This window comes from Plecotus auritus, assembly GCF_963455305.1.
Source record: "Plecotus auritus genome assembly, chromosome: 5".
Taxonomy (NCBI): Eukaryota; Metazoa; Chordata; class Mammalia; order Chiroptera; family Vespertilionidae; genus Plecotus; species Plecotus auritus.
In genome coordinates this window covers 118,558,651-118,562,517 of record NC_137776.1, presented here as the reverse complement: position 1 = coordinate 118,562,517, position 3,867 = coordinate 118,558,651, and positions in this window count along the sequence as shown.

Here is a 3,867-nt window from a genome sequence, read left to right as displayed (position 1 = left end):
GGCTGGCCCACCCTGATTGGGGCCTATCAGGCCAGGCCAGCCTGGGAAAGGGGATGTGGAAGGTTGGCCGGCCGCCCTTGCCCCCTGGTCAAACTCCTGGTCGAGGGGGAAATTTACATATTAGCCTTTTATTATATAGGACATGTTAAAAATACAGTTATTTTTAATAAACATTAAAATGCCAATGTCCCCCACACTTGTTAGTTCTTTATCCAGATTTCCCATTTTTCTAGTCACAAACTTTCAAAATTTGTTTCATTTTACTACTCCTTGTTCAATGTGGGGTTAGGGGTCCAGATGACCTCCTCCCCCCATGCAATTGAAAATCCACACACTTCCCTACTAATAGCCTACTGTTGATTGGAAATCTTACTAATAACAAAAACAGTTGATTAATACATATTTTAATAACACATTTTGTATGTATATGCACTGTTATCATAGAGAACAGAAAGTGTCGTTAAAATCATATGGAAGAGAAAATTCATTGACAGTACAGTAAGTATTTATTTTATTGAAAGAAATCCACATATAAGTGAACCCCACAGTTCAAACTTATGTTGTTAAAGGGTCAACTGTATTTCCCAAATCTGTAGTGACTCCTTCTGGAGTGCTGAGTGCAGGGCCCTCCTTGCACCCATCACCAAGACCATTATTGATAATGACAACATATAGTTGCTGCCTCTGGTCCTTTTCTGAAACCATTTTTTCTTCATATTTTATCCATATAATTTCTCAGGAAATTATAGAGTATACCGTGTCTCCTCATTGCATAGAGGACTAATTTTAATTTCCTTGGCCTGGTACACAAGACCTTTCAAAAATAGTTTAATTTCTGTTTCTGAGAATTTAGGAGATAGCTGGAAAGTCTGGACAACATATAAAGTACATATGTCTGAAGATATCAGAGAGCTAACAATGTATTGAAGAATTTAAACATTTGGGAGAAGATAGAAAGTCAGGGAGATGAGTCTGGAATTTGTCCAAGTATGTGTTCAGGTTTTGGCAAGGGGTTATGATCTTTGAGAGTCAGAAAAGCACTTTTGAGAAGCTTATGAGTACATAGGCACAGAGTTGGAATTCAAGGCCCGATGTGGTCCTACTAACACCCGGGTGCTTTCAGGTGGAATTCCAAGGGCTTTCCCACAGAAGTAAGTCTCTGTGACAAGTAGGGAAGCCCTCACAGAGTCTGAAGACTAGCATCAAATGATGTCTGTGCTTGGAATTCAGCAAAGGTGATCCCCAATTATTATTGTTCCCAGGAGCCTGGCAATTGCACATATAAGTCCTCTCTGGAGGAAGATAACCTAATCCTTGTCCTTATACTATCTCAACATATTTTTTCAAACACAATGTCTTGAGTAAAACAAAAAAATGACAAGGCAGATAGGTAGACAAAACAACCTGAATGACAAGCAGAATAAATAAAGAAAAAGAGCCGATACTGGATATTTTGGATACAGACTAAAATTTTATACTATATTCCAAGAGATAAATAAATCAAGACCAAAAGATTTGGCAAATAACTACAAACTGTAAAAAAGGACATGTAAAACATGAAACAATGAAAAAATGTAATTAATAATATTTAGAAATGGACTTTAACAACCAGTAGACACAGTTGATATGAAAATAAGTGAATTATCCAAATGAAAAAGTTAAAAAGATAAAAATAGATAAGACATATAAAGAATACGGTATAAAGTTTATAAATGTATGAATAGTATATAAATATATAGTATAAAATATATATATACATACCCACATGTGTGTGTGTGTGTGTGTGTATTTGAGTCTCAAAAGGAGAGGAAAAAGGAATATGACAGAAATCTTACTTGCAGAAATACTATTTGGAAACTTTCTGATCCTCTTGAAACCATTAGGCCTCATGATCCCAAAGCTTTGTGGACCAAATAAGAACTTTCAATGGAAATTAGAAGATATTTTGTACTTTTAAAGGATGATAAAAATACTTCAAATAAAAACTTTTATGATGCTGGAAAAGTCATGCTTAGAAGTTTTTTTATAGAACAAATATATACATTGAGAGGGAGAAAGGCTGAAAAAATATATTAGCTCAGTGTCCTTAATGAATTAGGGAAGAATAATAAACTATAAAGAAAGTCAAGTACAGTGCCTAATAAAGAAAGAAAAGGGTAGAAAGTAATGGAATAGTAAAATAAACAGTGGAGATTAGGCACATCCATTCATCAAACTATTTTATAAACTATTAGTAAACTAGGAATAAAAGAAAATTTCTTTAGTTTGTTAAAGGTTAACTCAAAAAGGTTAACTCATTACCATGTTATTTCAGGAAATAACATGGTAATGAGGAAATATTAGAGTATTTTCATTTTAGATTTGATCAAGTGTCCAGTATCTCCCCTCTTTAGTAAATATTGTTTTGGAAGTCTTGCAGCGGTCCTCAGACTTTTTAAACAGGGGGCCAGTTCACTGTCCCTCAGACCGTTGGAGGGTTGGACTATAGTTTAAAAAAAAAACTACGAACAAATTCCTATGCGCACTGCAGGCCCGGGACTAGTCGGCTGCTAAGCAGGACAGGCAGCGGCACCCGGCGGGCTGGATAAATGTCCTCAGCGGGCCGCAGTTTGAGGACCCCTGCTACAGTATACTAAGATGAGAAATAGAAATAAATGTGGAGATTGGGAAGGAAACTATGAAAATTGTGATGATCTGCAGTTAATATGGTTGTGTACATAGAAAATCAGAAAGAATCTAAAAATTAGAATTATCAAGTGGGTTTAGCAAATGTATTTTCACATAGCAACAATATTTGAAATATATGGATTATATTTTTTCTCTCACTCTTTTTGACAGAAAAGTGATTTGCTTCTAATTATACTACATTAACTAACTTCTGGAAAGAAAATGTTGTCAGGTTCTATTTAAAAGTTGCTTGCCTGTTCACATTTCATATGTAGAAGCCTAAGAATTTCCATGGTACGAACTGGCAGAATGTTTTAATTTTTTCGGTAAGATTTATATCAGTAACTTTAGTATTAATCTTAATTACATTTGAATACCAAAATCTATATTTTACTTCTAAATTATCAGAAAGGCTAACTTAAGTTACAAATATATTTTAAATATGTTAAAAAGATTAAATATACTAGTATATGAGATTTAGAAGGAAATTTAAATTTAATTTTTTTGTTTATTTAAATATAAACATTATGAGTTCACACGTATAAAAATAGATAAACCAGAAAGTTATAAAAGGAAAAGAAAGTGACTGAAAAACTGTTATCAGCATAATAAACTAGGGGTGCTTAATATAAATATCTGAGGTAATGCTTCATACATATTTGAAAAATGGAAAATAATGACATGGTCCAAACTCTCAAAAAACAACAGTTTAAAAAGTGAAGTGTTTTGTCACTTTTAATTGACTCTGCCTCCGTGTTGAAATCTTAAATTAATTCAATGAATTCTGTATTTATCTTATATTCTGTAATCACCTTCAGGAAATTCCCAATATACTATTTTTAAAAATATATATTTTATTGATTTTTTACAGAGAGGAAGGAAGAGGGGTAGAGAGTTAGAAACATCGATGAGAGAGAAACATCGATCAGCTGCCTCCTGCACACCTCCCACTGGGGATGTGCCCACAACCAAGGTACATGCCCTTGACCGGAATCGAACCTGGGACCTTTCAGTCCGCAGGCTGACACTCTATCCACTGAGCCAAACCGGTTTTGGCCCAATATACTATTTTTAAAAATTAGTATTTTAATTACAGTTGGCATTCAATATTATTTTACCATATGATCTTTGCAATTCTCTCCCCTCTCCTCTCACCACTGTCACTTAGTTCTTAAATTCCACAAATTAAGTTACACAGTT